General features: G+C 36.5%; 1 protein-coding gene across 7 annotated transcripts in view; it reads left to right on the forward strand.

The window, feature by feature from the left end:
• CDH18 (cadherin 18) overlaps window positions 1-17,442 on the forward strand; it is a 1,278,678-nt gene that overhangs the window by 978,519 nt on the left and 282,717 nt on the right. The gene's annotated exons all lie outside the window — the stretch shown is intronic.

Below are 17,442 nucleotides of genomic sequence, written 5' to 3' on the forward strand. Positions count from 1 at the left end.
TTTTATTTTATTTTTATCTAAGATGAATTTCCTAAATATAATTAAAATAAAGTTCAACTATGATGAAAATATTTTCATTACCTCTGCAAGGCCCTAAGTTTGGATTTAGAAAATATATTTTGAGTACATGTTTTATATACTTAACTTTATATATATGGGTATTGAATTAGGTTATTATAGTCACTAACCAAATCACTCTGTACAAATGGATATATATAAATTTTGAAAATACAGTTTTATTGAGATATAGTTGATAATGCGGCACTTATGAATTGAAGATGAACAACATGGTTTAACTTACATCTGTTTTGAAATGGTTAATGCAATATGTTTTGTTAACATCCTTTGTCTCATATATATAAGGTTTTTAATAGGAGATTGCAATTTCTTTTGTTTTCCCAAATCCAGTCTATTTTAATTCTCCTGAGATAAGCAGATAGCTCCTTAAGTTGTGAGGGAATCAGTTTAGAAAGAGAGACTCAGTTTTCCTTCTTAAACAGAATCTCCAGGGAGAAAGCAATTGCCAAATGGACTCCCCAGAGACCAGAGTAGAATGCAGGGTCTAGTCTGAGACAGCCAGTGGAAAGGCCCCGAAGACACTCAGGCTCCTCGGTCTCTTAAGAAAGTTGAAGAGAATTCCCTGGTGGTACAATCATTAGAACTCCACACTTTAATTACCAAGAGCTTAAGTTCAGTTGCTGGTTGGTGAGTTAAGATCCCACAAGCCGCAAGGAATACCTCGCCCCCACCTCCCCCGCCCCCCCAACACACACACACAAAGCTAAGAGACTCAACACCATTATTTCTGGCAGGTGAAAATTTGTGTAAAAACTCCAGAAGAGACTTTCTTCTGGAACCTTGTCAAGGGACTGACAGCACATTTGCCGATCATCTCCTTACAGAAGCAAAGAGCTCTGTGACTCCATCACTTGTGAGAGTCACTGATAAGGTATTGCCAGGGGCCACATAAGAACCCCAGGGAGCACCCTGGAAACTGACCATCACTCTGGGAGGCAAAGCACCAAAGAAAACAGGCACAGAAGTCATTACCAAAAAATAGTACTCAACACTAGGTTATCAGAGCACTCTTGTTTTAAGGACACTGCAGAGAGATTCCTAAAAGCCATGTTTTCTACAATAAGTAAACAACAGAAAATCAATATGCACATTGAGGCACATAGAGTCAGTGATAAGACCCAAATTGTTTTCCTGGAACTTAAGAACTTCCAAGACTGGAAGAAGGAGCTAAAAATCAGAGAACAAAAATACAAATATATGGAAATTGTGAGAAATAGATGAGACTTAGAGGATATATTAAATACACATAGTGTGGGAATAACATATATTCCCAGAATGCAAGAAACAGCAGATGAAGGAGAGGAACAGTAACATTTTTTTAAAAACATCTAGGTGTAGAATATACAGAATTTACAACTTGAATAAACTTTCTGTATTGCAGGAAGGATTAATTGGAAAAGCATCAAACTTAGTTGGATGCTGGAAAAGTTTTCCTAAAGCCTATGAATGAAGAAAAAATGGTATAGACTTCAGATTTTTAAAAGTTACTTACTAGGAAAAGATATTTTCACATCATATTTGTCACTTGAAATACTGGATTGTGGTTAATAATTTAATACCATTGTCAGCCTTCAGAGAAAAGGCAGAACACCAAATCCTTCACTCAATCAAAAACATGATATATCTGTTAGCATGAAAGAAATATTTAGAAAGGAATCCAGAAAGTATATCATCCTTCTACCTTTTTAAGAATTTCTTTGGCGGCACCACACAGCATAGGAGATCTTAGTTCCCTGACCAGGGATCAAACCCACGTCTTCTGCACTGAAAGTGTGAAGTTTTAACCATTGAATCACCAGGGTAGTCTGTATCATCCTCCAACTTTATCTAGAGAAATGCTTGGGAAAATAGTTGACATAGAAAATAGTTGAAATCAATCAAAACAGAGATCAAAAAGCCAAAGAAAATAATAAGAGGAGAAAAAAGTTATTATAAGTGCAATCTAAACTATGTACCTATGTGTGAACACAGTTAAAGCAAAGTGAGTACATGAGAGCATGTTGAGTGATACTGGGCTTTTAGGAATCATGAAGCCTAAAGAAATCATTGCATCTAAGGCTGAAGGACTTAGGAGCAAGCCAAAACATTTCAGCCCTCATCTAAGACTCAGAGAGAAGGGTAGAAATGGGCAATACTAGTATAGCTGACCCTTGAGCGACACAGGTGTGAACTGTGCGAGTCCCCTTATAGGAACCTTCTATTCGAGGGCCAACTGTAACAAGTCACATATGCATTTTGACTGCAGGAGGGAAGTTGGTGTCTTAAATCCCCAAATTGTTCCAAGATCAACTATATTTTTAAGTTCTTTTACAGAGACAAGCCTTGTTGAAGGAGAAAATTTAATGTCTGAAAGTACTGGAGAAAAAGGACAAAGCAGAGTAGGCTTTCAGTCTGTCTTGTACTGTGGGTCCAGGCGTGATTTCTGGTGAAACAGTATGGCAAGCTATAGGCTGAATATTGGAAATCATATTGTGTGTGTATGTGTGTGTTTTTGAACTCATCATGGAAAAATAAACACATAAAACATCATAATAGCATCTACTGCACACTGTAATATGAACATATAGAAAGTGATATGGATGTTAGCATAGTAAAGAATTTGCTTTACATTGTGGGCTAAGAATAAGGGATATTTGCACTGCCTCTGATTTTAGAAATAAAAAATACACAAATAACCACAAAATAGCTAGTAATATGGTACAAGAGGGACCAGCAAACCATGACAGTGGACACAAATCCAGGCTTCTGGTTTTTTGTTTTTTTTCTATTTTGTTGTGGTAAAATGTCACATAATATAAAACATACTATTATAACCATATTTAATTGTACAGTTCAGAGGCAATAAGTGCAGTCACATCGTTGTGCAGCACTCACCATCATGCATCCCTTGACTTTATTACCTTCCTAAACTGGAACGTGGGGCTTCCCAGGTGGCTCAGTGGTAAAGAATGCACACCTTGCAATGCAAGAGACATGAGAAACGAGGGTTCAATCCCTGAGTGGGGAAGATCCGCTGGAGGGGGAAATGACAGCCGCCTCCAGTATTCTTGCCTTGGAAACCCTATGGACAGAGGAGCCTGGAGGGCTACAGTCTTGGGGATCACAAAGAGTCAGACAAGACGGAGCACAGAGGCAAAAATGGAACTGTGTCCTCATTAGACACTAATTCCCCATTTGCCTGCCTGACTCCTGTACCCAGCCCCTGGCATCTACCAATGTACTTTCTGAGTCTATGAATTTGACAATTCTAGGTACCTCGTAAAAATGAAATCAAATAGTATGTGTGTGTACCTAATGTATATTGGAATGCATTTTTAAGATTAATTTAATATATGTTTTCCAAACAGATTCTACCTTTTTTTTTTCCCCTGTGCTATACAGTAGGTTCTCACTGTCTGTTTTTGTAAACAAAATTTTACTAGAACAAATCTGTACCCATTCATGTAAATCTTGCCTATGATAGTCTAGGTACTGTGGTAGCAGAGCTATAGTTGCAGCTAACATTATGGCTCACAGAGCCTGAAACATTTCCTGTGTTGCTTATTATAGGAAAAGTTTGCTGGTCTCTAATGTAAGAGGTTTTAAGGAATGAGCTTGGAGGCAGGAAGAGTGATTAGAAGATAGTGTTGTTCTCTAATACTCTTGATAGATATGGCCTTTGCTGCAAGGAGAGGGTAGGGTGATTTGAGAGAATAGCATTGAAACATACATATTGTCATGTAGAATAGTCAGTGGGGATTTGCTGTTTGACGCTGGGCACCCAAAGCTGGTACTCTTTAACAAACTAGAAGAGTGGGATGGGGAGGGAAGTAGGAGGGAGGTTCAAGAGGTAGCGGACATATGAATACCTGATGCTGACTAATGTTGATGTATGGCAGAAACCATCACAATATTGTAAAGTAATTATCCTCTAATTAAAAATGAAAATTTAAACAATATGCCATTTGACACAAACAATAGAATCATGCTTCTTCCTTGTAGGTAAATGATGTTAGTTATCTACTATTCAGCCTCTCTTTCCGTATAGTTTGCTCAGGTTGACACTATTCAGAATTAAATGTTCACTTATTACAATTTTTTTTTTCACCTAAAAATGACCATGTGATGTAATTCTAAATAGTAGGATGTTAAGTGGAGGCCAGTAGGTGGAACTTTCAGGAAAGACACAGGCTTTCTGCCAAAAAGACACACCTGGCACGGATATTTTACCCATTGCCATTTTCCTTGTTGCCTAAAGCAGATGTGGTCTCAAAATACAGCAGCCACTTGAAACCATAAAGATGAAAGCCTGTTGCTAAGTGAGATGGATCAGAAAGATAAAAGGGCCCGGAAGGATGATCCATCTCAGAACTGATGCTCCAGACCTGGTCTATGAATCCCAAGAGCTTCCTTAGGAAAGTAAATCTCGTCTTTTTATGTTACCGAGTTGGATTTCAGATGCACGCAGCTGTATTCAGTCTGAATTGGTACTCAGACAAATTCTTGGTTTTAACATGAAGCCAGGAGCCTGGCAGGCTGCAGTCCATGGTGTCACAGAGTCAGACCCAACTGAGCAACTAAGCACAGCACACAGCACACAGCACAGTAACCAAAGAATTGAATCTAATACTGAATACAAAGGAATGGCAAGAAAGATTGTAGCATCACAGAACAACAGTGATATTGTTAATACAATATAGTTGTATTAAGTTGCTTGATTTGGGGATGATACATAAAATCATTCCTGTTTACCATCTCTACTTGTATAATTGTCATGCTAGATGATTTTGCTGGGGCAGCAGTTTTTCTTTCTGTCTGTGGTGGAGAAGGCAATGGCACCCCACTCCAGTGTTCTTGCCTGGAGAATCCCATGGACAGAGGAGCCTGGAAGGCTGCCGTCCATGGGGTCGCTGAGGGTCAGACATGACTGAGCGACTTCACTTTCACGTTTCACTTTCATGCATTGGAGAAGGAAATGGCACCCCACTCCAGTGTTCTTGCCTGGAGAATCCCAGGGATGGGGGAGCCTGGTAGGCTACTGTCTATGGGGTCGCACAGAGTTAGACACGACTGAAGTGACTTAGCAGTGGTGAAGCTAATAGTTGATTTCAGAATACTAAATCTTGCTTCCGATCAACTACAGAACTGATTGGCTCCATAAAGTTTTGATCAGTGGATCAAAAGAGATTGAGGTTTTGAATGTTGACTTTGGTATTGCAGAAAATCAAAAGTTGATTACTATAAAATATCCAGTTAGGTTTGTAGAAGTATGAGACCACATGAGACCACAGCAGTTGTGATAAGGATCATTGAAAACAACTCCAAGGAATATTTATTGAGCACTTACTATGTATCTGACATTGCATGTCGTTCATAATAATCCCATGCTTGTATCATCTTGAGGTCAGCATTACAAATTATTCTTGTTTTACAGAGGGTAAAACTAATAATATAGAATTGATTAATTTTCCCAAGATCACAGGGTTAGTAAGAAGTGCAAATGGAAGAGATGTCTAAGCTTCAGCTTTTGAGTTCCCATTTTGAATACAGTTAAAAAAAAACACAAAATCTAGATCAAGCTATTTGTGGAATAATTATAACAAGGAAAAGTATATTCCAGGATCCATACAGTTTACTGGGCCAAAGGTAAGGGTCCCCTTAATTCATTGGAATAGATTTGATATTATTATAATGTTCCTCTTGTTCAAGAGGTAGCATTTTGTGATGGTTACAATCCCTGGGTTGAGAACATCACACAGAGAAGAAAATGGCAACCCACTCCAGTATACTTGCCTGGGAAATCCCATGGACAGAGGAGCCTACAGTCCATGGGGTTACAAAGGGTCACATGCAACTTAGCGATTAAACATCAACATACCATACAAAGGGCAATTCACCCAATATTGCCTGGAAATAAAGGAATAGCTATTAATTTATACCAGAATCTAATCCCTAGGGGGTCCGATAAGGAAATGCTTTTTTAATACAAATCCCTCTCACAACCGCAAAATACATGCATCAGCGATAGTGTGGAGAAAGAAATAGGGTGGAGAAAGAAAAAGCTCCAGGTAGCTGAAAAACCTTGATAACCCAGATGGTGTGGACAGTGAGGTGAATGGACTAGTCCAGGGCCACTTTCTGGAGTGGAAAATATCTGTATGAACTGAGCTAAGGAGTGGAGTTCAGATCAGGTATGGTTACAGTGTTGGGTGATGTGAAACAGTGTTTTCCCCAACACTTAAGAACAATATAAATGGTAAATAAATCTGCAATTAAGGTATATAAAACTGAAACATTCAATATGCTTATAAAAATGCAACCACTTATGGAATTTAGAAAGATGATAACAATAACCCTGTGTACGAGACAGCAAAAGTGACTCTGATGTATGGAACAGTCTTATGGACTCTGTGGGAGAGGGAGAGGGTGGGAAGATTTGGGAGAATGGCATTGAAACATGTAAAATATCACGTATGAAACGAGATGCCAGTCCAGGTTCAATGCACAATACTGGATGCTTGGGGCTGGTGCACTGGGACGACCTGGAGGGATGGTGTGGGGAGGGAGGAGGGAGGAGGGTTCAGGAGGGGGACCACATGTGTACCTGTGATGGATTCATTTTGATGTTTGGCAAAACTAATACAATTACGTAAAGTTTAAAAATAAAATAAAATTTAAAAAAAATGCAACCACTTAAAAGTAAAACAAACAAATGTGATGAAGGATTTTTAATGTAAGATATGAATCTAATAGTAAGAAATAAGATATGAATTTAAATGAATAAACAGTTGAAAATAAATATATCAAATAATTATGCTTAATAAGATGAAAGATAATAAACTAAAATACAAACACATAAGGCAGACAAAGTACTAATTTTGCTTACATAAGAAACTGTTTCAGGCTTCCCTGGTATCTCAGAAGGTAAAGAATTCCCCTACAATGTGGGAGAACTGGGTTCGATCCCTGGGTTGGGAAGATCCCCTGGAGGAGGTCATGGCAACCCACTTTAGTACTCTTGCTTGGAGAATCCCCATGGACAGAAGAGTCTGGTGGACTACAGTCCATGGGGTCACACAGAGTCAGACACGAATGAGCAACTGAGTATAACAAAAGGAATGTTTCAATAATAAGAAAAATGCACGACAATCAAATGAGCGTGGGGAAATTACATTAGCAGGAGATTCATAGGAAAATTAATGTTAATTGTACTAAAACATTTCAAATTTCACTAGGAATTTAAAAACCACAAAGGAGAAAGAGAAAGCAATGTTGGCCTATCCAGTATGAAAATTTGATAATTCACAAAATTATTTGTGTGCATTAGCAGAAATTTTGATTTGCATAGTTTTTTGGAGGGTAATTTGGCAATATCTATCAAAATTTTTAAAAGAACATAAGTTTTGCCAAATATCAAAATGAATCCGCCACAGGTATACATGTGTTCCCCATCCTAAGTTTAAAAATAAAACAAAATTAAAATAAATAATTAAATAAATAAAATCTGTCACCATATATTAAAAATAAATAAATAAATAAAAGAACATAAGTTTATTATAAAAGACTCTTTTATAGATATACTGACATTGATATCTAAAGTCATATGTTGTAGTATTGTTCACAGAGGTGAAAAGTAGAAAACATACTTAAAGTATAGTGAAGTTCTCAAATTATTCTTCATACAGTGATACCCTAGGCAGGCTTAAAATGAATGAATTTAAACTGTGTATGCTGACATTCAAAGATCCAGAGTATTTTAGTGAGAATATTTTCAGAAATCTGTGTGGAATAGCATCATTTTTTTTTAAATGAATATGTGTTCCTGAATATGAAGGCACGCATAGAAATATATGGAGACCACACACATCAGTGAAAGCAATTCCTTCTAAAAAAGAAGGCTGCAGTTTCATTTGGTATAACAGAAGTACGTCATGATTCTTCTTTATTAAACTGATATATATATATATATATGTTATTTATGAAATAATAAAAAGTGATATATGATCCTAAAAAATAATAGCATTCACATTTAAAGCTATATCAATTTCCAATACTAATAATAGCTTACAAGAGTGGGATAGTTGACAACAAAATTTTCACAATAGAAGGTGCCTAATAAGATCATTGGTTTTACCATATGCACATTAATTGAGTTTTGGATCATCCAGTCCTTAAAAAATACTTTATTCTTTAAGTTGTCTAATTATTCTGGAAAGGAGAAAGAGGGAAGGAACTTAGTATGCTTAGAACTGTGATATGGGCTAGTAATAAAACAGTAAAAAAAAAAAAAAAAAAGACAAGTGCCTACATTTGAGCAGGTTGCAGATGTGTAAACAAATTTTCAATATGGCATTTGATAAGCAAAAAGTAGAGGAACAGTACAGTTGGACTGAGAGCCCTGCTTCAGACAGAGAAGATATACTCTGAATCTTATATAAAACATGGACTTTTTGGGGTTTTTTTTGGCTTAGATGAGGAGAAAAAATAAATGCATTTTGCATAAAGGACACATCATGAAAAACATTCCTCTCTCTTCCCTGCAGAATTATATAGCTTAGAGTTTGTGTGTGTGTGTGTATCTGTGTGGTTAAGGAGAAATAAGCAGAATCATCATAAAACGGATGAGTTCCCTGTAGAGCTTTGCAAAATGTGCTCTGAGAAAACAGAGGAAGCAAGAGAAAGCAGCTCCAGGGACTTCTCATGCGTGCACCTTTTTATCAGATTGTTGTGGGGACTTCTCATGCGTGCACGTTTTTATCAGATTGTTGTTTCTTGTAGATCAACAGTGCTAAGAAATATTGTGGAGCCCTCCCAGTAATTGCTGTGTGTTGTATTGCCTGTGAGAAAAGCATGATTTGGTTATATATGTCTTGTCAGTGAGTAATAATCAGCAGACAAAGTCTTGACATTCTAGATGTTTTAATAAAGATGCAAAATAAACTGAAGTGCTTTTTGATGCATGTTCTAATATAAGGTTTTTCTTTATCTCTTGCATTTACATACACCACGTAATTTCAACTATTATCTAGGGAATCATATCCTTCCAAAACAGAGTTTTTCAGCATTGCCAATACTAACATTTTGGACTGGATAATTCTTTGTTGTGGGGGACTGTCCTGTGCATTGTAGGATGTTTAGCAGCATCCCTGGTCTCTCTACTGGTTAGATTCCAATAGCATCTCTCCTCTTGCTGCCATATTGTGATGTCTTCAGATATTGCTTGAAGATCTCTGGAGGCCAAAATTGCTCACAGCTGAGAATCACTCTCCCAAGAAACATGCAAGAGAAAATAATAAAACAATTTAAAAGTAGAAACATGAATGGGAGAAATACTTATTAAAAATAATACTTGTCAAAGAAAATCCCATAGTGTTAAAATGCTCATGCTATATGCTGCTGCTGCTGCTGCTAAGTCACTTCAGTCATGTCTGACTCTGTGCGGCCCCATAGACGGCAGCCCACCAGGCTCCCCTGTCCCTGTGATTCTCCAAGCAAGAACACTGGAGCGGGTTGCCATGTCCTTCTCTCTCATGCTATATACTTGTGACCGAAACCAATTCTTTCTGCCGGGTAAGCAGTTTTCATGTTTAGATGTTAACTGTCATATTTGAATAGATACCTTTATGAAAATAGCAAGGAAAACCACTGCGTAAAGTTAAAGTATTTGTGCTTATAGAAAGAGTAACAGTGTGGTTGCATGAGAGTCATTGTGGCTGTCATTAAAAAAAAAAAAAAAGCCTGTTTTTATAGCGTTGATTTAAAAAAGACCCTTTGGATTATAATCGGTGTCTAGTAAGCTATTGGCTATCATTTTGCTTTCTCTTAAACTTAGCTAAAAATGTGGTTGCCTTCAACAAAATGAACTTATGTGGACAAAATGACATTATAATACCATAGAGGGAAAATGTAACCTGAGAGGACTATGATGAGGCTTGTATACATTTTATCAGTATACATTTAACATATTTTTTGTTCTTTTTTTCTGTGGTATGTGGTTTATTATCATTCCAGTCTTGATGATTTTACCATCTCCAATCCATTATTCTATAGAAGCACTTTTTAATTTGATTTTCTATAAGTTTATTAAAAGTCTAGTTGCTCAGAACTGAGTCCTAAAAATATGAAATGATGAAAAGTTAATATTACTGATTGTCATTGCAAATAAAGAGGGAAAAAAACCTGAGATGAAACTTCTTGTTTTTGGAGTCAATGTTCAGGTTCATGTGTTACTTTGGGAAATCAAGAGAGAATGGATAAATCTTATTTGTAAATGGCATTGCCACTCTCAGATGGAATGGCATCTGTTTTAAGATATTTAGTGATGTTACAATAGCATATATTATTATCACAAAATTAGTAAGGGTCTTTTTTTAAATTGTGTGTATTGGTAAATCTCTTTAAAAAAAAACACATACATTTGTCTCTTTTTTATGTAAGTATACCCACATTTTTGCAGTTCTGGTCTTAATTTTACCTGGAATCAGAAGATTTTAGTACAAAGTTTAAAGCATTAATTTTGTTGCATTGTAATCACCTTAAATTTAAAATATGCTTTATATATAGAAATTATTTCAAAGAAAACCATACGAAATCACAATCTTGGAAATAAATTTTACATCTTTGTTTTTCACAGAAATTTATCTATAAGGAAATAAATAAATTTCTACCTATTCTCTTCTGTATGCTAATAAAATATACAATAATAAACCTTACTTGAAAGCATTTTAAAATTGTAACACATTTTAGGAATAATTGTTTTCAGTTCATTGGAGGGAGAACAAAATATTTTATAAAATTATGAATATGATATTTATGAACTCTAATTCAGTGGAGTACTAAAACTTAATTTGGCATGTAAGGAGAGGATATGAAATTTTACCACATGACCCTTATATTCTATAAGGTCCCTTGTCTTCGTAGATGTAGTAAAACATCTCTAATCCTTTTCATGTTTTTTTGTCCCCTTCCAATCTCTAAACCCCAGACCTATTTCCATTTGCAGCTGCGTTCTTTGTTGCAAAGCAACAAGAAGAGACACCAGCTGTGCTTATTTTATTGTGCTGCTTGTTGGGGAACTGATTTAGTTCTGCCCAAATATCTTGGGAGCTTCACCTGGATATCTTCCAGGATTCTATAGCCATTTTAAAATTATTACCCTGGGGCATAACTTCAGGATCAGATAATTTCAGTAAAGTGAAGCTGACATTACAATTCCACATGGTAGGTCAGAGTGAATATGAACAATTACACAGGACAAGTGATGAATCATATATTGGAGAAAAATTTCCTTCTTAACTTCCTTCTCATAACTTTTCTTCTCTATCAGTTAGCTTTTCTTTTGTAACAAACCACATCAGAATTTATGGCTCAGAATATCATTCATTTTACATTATAAAGAGAAATTAAGAAAATACTTCCATTTAAAATAACATCAAAAAGAATAAAATATTTAGGAGTAAATATACTAGAGGAAGTCAAAGATCTGTACAATGAAAATTATAAGATATTGAAGAAAGAAATTGAAGGAGACCAAATAAATAGAAAAGTATTCCATTTTCACAGATTGTAAGAATTTTATTAAAATGTCCATACTTCCTAAAGTAATCTACAGATTTAACAAAATCCCTATGAAAACCTCAATATTGTTTTCCATAGAAATAGAAAAAAGCAATCCTAAAATTTGTATTGATCCTCAAGAGGCTCCAAATAGCCAAAGCAGTCATGAAAAAGAATAAATGTAGAGGCATCACACTCCTGACTTCAAACCATATTATAAGGCTGTAGTGATAAAAACAGTACAGCATTGGCATAAAAACAGACACAGATCAATGGACCAGAATAAAGAGCTCAGAAGTACCCATTCATATATGGTTGATGAATTGTTGACAAAAGGACAAAGAATATATAGTTAGGTAAAGTATAAGCAGAGACATTACTTTGCCAACAAAGGTCCGTCTAGTCAAGGCTATGGTTTTTCCAGTGGTCATGTATGGATGTAAGAGCTGGACTGTGAAGAAGGCTGAGTGCCAAAGAATTGATGCTTTTGAACTGTGGTGTTGGAGAAGACTCTTCAGAGTCCCTTGGACTGCAAGGAGATCCAAGCAGTCCATTCTGAAGGAGATCAGCCCTGGGATTTCTTTGGAAGGAATGATGCTAAAGCTGAAACTCCAGTACTTTGGCCACCTCATGCGAAGAGTTGACTCATTGGAAAAGACTCTGATGCTGGGAGGGGTTGGGGGCAGGAGGAGAAGGGGACGACAGAGGATGAGATGTCTGGATGGCATCACTGACTTGATGGACGTGAGTCTGAGTGATCTCCGGGAGCTGGTGATGGACAGGGAGGCCTGGCGTGATGCGATTCATGGGGTCGCAAAGAGTCGGACACGACAGAGAGACTGAACTGAACTGATGTTAGTCACTCAGTCCTTTCCAACTCTTTGTCACCCCAAGCACTGTAACCCACCAGGCTCCTCTGTCCATGGGATTCTCCGGGCAAGAATACTGGAGTAGTTTGCCATTCCCTTCTGGTGTCAGACAAAATGGATAGCTATATGCAAGACTGAATCCCTGTCTTACATCAAACACAAAAATCAACTTGAAATTAATTAAAGACAAGTTGAATGTGAGACACAACTAAAAACTCCTAGAAGAACACATAGTGGGTAAACTTGACATTAATCTTAGTAATGGGCTTTTTCAATTCAATACTAAAAGCACAAATAAACAAGTGAGGCTTTAAAAGAGTTTCTGCAGAGCAAAGGAAACCATCAACACGAGGAAAAGGCAACCTGTGTAGTGGGGGAAATACTTCATATTTATTCTTAGGGTAGCATTTCAGGAGATTGAGGGCAGAAGCTTCAGATGTTTTTGAAGACAAGGCTCAGAACTTCCACTACTCTACTTTTGCTGTATTCTATTACTGTAAATCACTTGAAACAATGTTCTGTGAATATTTATTGAATAATTATGAGTCAGTCTTTTCTACCTACACTTATGTCTGGAGAAAAGAGTCTGTAAAAATAAACCTCCTTAATGTTTAAAACATCATTGTTCTGATATCTGGTTTAAAAAAAAAGTTTTATTACTTTATGGAGCAATTATTCATTTATTTGCATATAAATAATTGCACTTGTGTTTCAGGAAAAACCCCAAAACCAATTTATTTTCTCACTTTTATCCAGTGGTTGATATGATCTACCAGATTGCATTTTATGCTGTTTCAGATTCCTTTGTTTCTCCATTTACTTTTTATGAACATAGACTAGACTTGGAATTCCCCAATAAAACTGTTCAGTTCATTATAGAAAGTACTTCACTGGAATAGATAAATTATTTGACCATAAGCTGGACACAGTTTATAAAAACTAAAGCTGCATATTATGTTTTTAAAAATATATCCCCAAATGATTTTCAGATGTATTCACCTCAGTATAGGAAATGCAAATACAAGGTAAACCAATCAGTTTTGGCAATTCTAGATTCCACTTGCCTTCAAGTAATTGTAAAAAATGTCAAGGGTGAAATTTTCATAATGGATAAAGGAACATTCTGGTGTATAAATTAGCCTTGGAACTAAATGCTGTCTTCATGGAGATAAGGTTTTTTAAAAAATGCAGCTTAAATTCTTACTACAACTGAACTTAGAGCATCCTGGGCTTATTGTTTTATTACTTACTACCTTATATTATGGGCTTCCCAGGTGGCTCTATGATAAAACATCTATTGCCAGTGTAGGAGACACAGGGGATGTGGGTTCAATTCTTGGAATGGAAAGATCCCCCACAGAAGGAAATGGCAACTCAGTCCAGTATTCTTGCCTGGAAAATTCTGTGGACAGAGGAACCTGGCAGAGTATAGACTATGTGTTCTCAAAGAGTCAGACATGACTTAGCAACTGAGCACATGTGTATGTGCTTTATATTACACATTAATGTGAACTTATATTTTACTGATTTGTAGACACCTCATTTTTTTATTATTTTATTTCTGTGTCATGTGCACCTAAAGAACTATCACAACATGGTAGTTAATAGACATTTAAAATCTATATGGAATAAAGACAAATTATAATGTTTTATAGAGGTGAAGAGCTATTATTCCATGTGATTTTTTTTCTGTATTTTTATCACATAAACATATTTATGAATTTCCTTGTTAAAATTATTCTTAACATTTGGAAACATTTACTAACATATTATATAAATGTATCATGATTATGGCCACTTTATTGTTTTTCTTCCTCTCCTTTCTTCATTCTTTCCTTTCTGGAGAAATTCACCAAAACAAAAAACTCATGTTAGACACTGGACACTATTCAACTACCACGTGTAGTATTAATTAGTCTATTCTATTGCTCCTATATTTTAATAAAAGTTCATAAATGGACATTACTATGGAATATTATAAAGTAAAAATATTTTAAGTGTGAAATTATAGTATTAGGACATATAACACTGAAATTTCATTCTAAAAACTCATGTGCAGGACATTTAACCTAACCTTTAATTGAATTTGATTTATAATTATATTCGGAAACTCAACTTTCTTTTTTGAGTCACTTTGGGGTGGTTTTGCCATTTTCTAGGTGTTGGGTATAGAGTGAAAGAATAGTAATCAGCTGTAGAGTAAAGGCACAGGGATTAGGAATTAGGTGAATGTTCATTGTTCAGGTATTCACAGAAGGTTCAGCATGAAGCATGGAGAAAATGCCAGCAAAGAGATCCAGAATAAACACCCGGTGCCCAGAAAGCAGGTATACAGTGATTATACAGCGATCAAAGCTAGAGAAGCCATAGTGACCACATAGATTTCTGCTGTTTACTGGGTGTCTTTGTTCCCGCTGGTTTTCAGGCCTCAGTCCATGATGGTCATAGTTGCCTGTTCTTGGTCTTAATCGCAAGTCCTTTGCAAAGATGGGCTCAGTAAAGGACAGAAATGGTATGGACCTAACAGAAGCAGAAGATATTAAGAAGAGATGGCAAGAATACACAGAAGAACTGTACAAAAAACATCTTCAGGACACAGATAATCACGATGGTGTGATCACTGACCTAGAGCCAGACATCCTGGAATGTGAAGTCAAGTGGGCCTTAGAAAGCATCACTACGACCAAAGCCAGTGGAGGTGATAGAATTCCAGTTGAGCTATTCCAAATCCTGAAAGATGATGCTGTGAAAGTGCTGCACTCAATATGCCAGCAAATTTGGAAAACTCAGCAGTGGCCACAGGACTGGAAAAGGTCAGTTTTTATGCCAATCCCAAAGAAAGGCAATGCCAAAGAATGCTCAAACTACCGCACAATTGCACTCATCTCACATGCTAGTAAAGTAATGCTCAAAATTCTCCAAGCCAGGCTTCAGCAATATGTGAACCGTGAACTTCCTGAATGTTCAAGCTGGTTTTAGAAAAGGCAGAGGAACCAGAGATCAAATTGCGAACATCTGCTGGATCATGGAAAAAGCAAGAGAGTTCCAGAAAAGCATCTATTTCTGCTTTATTGACTATGCCAAAGCCTTTGACTGTGTGGATCACAATAAACTGTGGAAAATTCTTCAAGAGATGGGAATACCAGACCACCTGATCTGCCTCTTGAGAAATTTGTATGCAGGTCAGGAAGCAACAGTTAGAACTGGACATGGAACAACAGACTGGTTCCAAATAGGAAAAGGAGTACGTCAAGGCTGTATATTGTCACCCTGTTTATTTAACTTATATACAGAGTACCTCATGAGAAACGCTGGACTGGAAGAAACACAAGCTGGAATGTAGATTGCCGGGAGAAATATCAATAACCTCAGATATGCAGATGACACCACCCTTATGACAGAAAGTGAAGAGAAACTCAAAAACCTCTTGATGAAAGTGAAAGAGGAGAGTGAAAAAGTTGGCTTAAAGCTCAACATTCAGAAAACAAAGATCATGGCATCCGGTCCCATCACTTCATGGGAAATAGATGGGGAAACAGTGGAAACAGTGTCAGACTTTATTTTTTTGGGCTCCAAAATCACTGCAGATGGTGACTGCAGCCATGAAATTAAAAGATGCTTACTCCTTGGAAGGAAAGTGATGACCAACCTAGATAGCATATTCAAAAGCAGAGACATTACTTTGCCAACAAAGGTTCATCTGGTCAAGGCTATGGTTTTTCCAGTGGTCATGTACGGATGTGAGAGTTGGACTGTGAAGAAGGCTGAGCACCAAATAATTGATGCTTTTGAACTGTGGTGTTGGAGAAGACTCTTGAGAGTCCCTTGGACTACAAGGAGATCCAACCAGTCCATTCTGAAGGAGATCAGCCCTGGGTGTTCTTTGGAAGGAATGATGCTAAAGCTGAAACTCCAGTACTTTGGCTACCTCACTCAAAGAGCTGATTCATTGGAAAAGACTCTGATGCTGGGAGGGGTTGGGTACAGGAGGAGAAGTGGACGACAGAGGCTGAGATGGCTGGATGGCATCACTGACTCGATGGACTTGAGTCTGAGTGAACTCCGGGAGTTGGTGATGGACAAGGAGGCCTGGCGTGCTGCAATTCATGGGGTCACAAAGAGTCGGACATGACTGAGCAACTGAACCGAACTGATGTTCTCTTTACATGTACTTTGTTCAGGTTTTTTAAAGATGAAGTAGTGTTGAATTTGTTAAATGCCTTTTCTGCACCTGCTTATTTGATTTTTATTCTCCAAAGTGTTAATGTGGTTTATCTCATTAACTGGTTTGCAAATATTGAACTATCTTTGTGTTCCTGGAATAAATCCCACTTGATCACAAAATATGACTTTTTTAATGTATTGTTGAATTTGATTTGCTTATTCTCTTGAGGATTTTTGCATCTATGTTCATCAGTGATATTCATATTGGTCTATATTTGTGTGAATGTTTGTGTTATAGTTTTCCTCTCTGGTTTTGGTGTCAGAGTGATGTTGACCTAGTACAATGAGTTCAGAAATATTCCTTCATCTTCAATTTTTTGGAATAGTTTGAGAATGATAGACATTAATTTTTATTTACATGTTTGATAGAATTTACCTTTCAAACTATCTAGTCCTGGACTTTTATTATTATTATTAATTCAATTTTGTTACTCATGTTTGACTTGTTCATATTTTGTATTTTTCTTGATTCAGTCTTGCAAGATTGGATATTTGTAGGAATTTATCTTCAAGGTGTTCAATTTGTTGGTTTATAACATAATATTCTCTTATGATGCTTTCTATCCCTGTGGTATTGGTTGTAATGTCTCCTTTTCCATTTCTGGCTTTATTTATCTGGGTGTTTTCTTTTGAGTCTTTTCCTTGATGAGTCTGGCTAAATGTTTATCAATTTTATTTATCTTTTCAAAGAATCTGGTCTTAGTTTTATTGATATTTTCTATTGTTTTTCTAGTCT

The sequence above is a fragment of the Bos indicus x Bos taurus genome, chromosome 20, assembly GCF_003369695.1.
Source record: "Bos indicus x Bos taurus breed Angus x Brahman F1 hybrid chromosome 20, Bos_hybrid_MaternalHap_v2.0, whole genome shotgun sequence".
NCBI lineage: Eukaryota > Metazoa > Chordata > Mammalia > Artiodactyla > Bovidae > Bos > Bos indicus x Bos taurus.